This window comes from Brassica oleracea, chromosome C4, assembly GCF_000695525.1.
Source record: "Brassica oleracea var. oleracea cultivar TO1000 chromosome C4, BOL, whole genome shotgun sequence".
NCBI classification, from domain to species: domain Eukaryota; kingdom Viridiplantae; phylum Streptophyta; class Magnoliopsida; order Brassicales; family Brassicaceae; genus Brassica; species Brassica oleracea.
Genome location: NC_027751.1, coordinates 27,986,108 through 27,986,853, shown reverse-complemented (window position 1 = coordinate 27,986,853; position 746 = coordinate 27,986,108).

Below are 746 nucleotides of genomic sequence, written 5' to 3'. Positions count from 1 at the left end.
GACCGATCTCTCTTTGAACATGTCTCTACCGACACAAATGCTTTTGAATTATGGACAAAACTTGAATCCATGATTCAAAAGAAAACACCTCGAAACAAAGCTCTTCTTGTTCGACGGTTGGTAAAGTTGGAGTACAAGGATGGCCAGAGGATGATGGAGCACTTGAACAATTTCAAGGGGATTGTAAATCAGCTTAACAAAGTTGATATGAAGGTTGACGACGAAATGGAAGCCCTTTTACTCCTTAGTTCACTACCGGAGACTTGGGACACACTAGTTGTCACTCTAAGCAATTCAACACCGGAGGGAAAGCTTACCATGGACACCGTCACTGATAGCCTTCTAAACGAAGAAGTTCGCAGGAAGGAGCGAGGTTCAAGTTCTTATTTGGAAGCTAACATTGTTGATAGACGAGGTAGAGAAGAGACTCGTTGCCAAAACAGAAGCAGAGGACGAGACCAATCTCGAGGAAGATCTAAGTCACGTTCGAGAGTCACCTGCTATTACTGTGGCAAGCCGGGTCACATGAAGTCCGAATGTCGGTTTTTCAAGAAAGACAAACAAGCCGGTAATATCAAACCAGACCGGCTCAATCCTACAAATAAGCATGAAGACAAGACTACCACCATTGTGGAAGACCAGAGCGATGAATTGTATCTCGTTGGAGAATGTAATCTTAGCTCTGATGATAGCTCATGGATCGTTGATTCTGGTGCTTCTTTTCACGTCACCCCTCATGGAAGCTT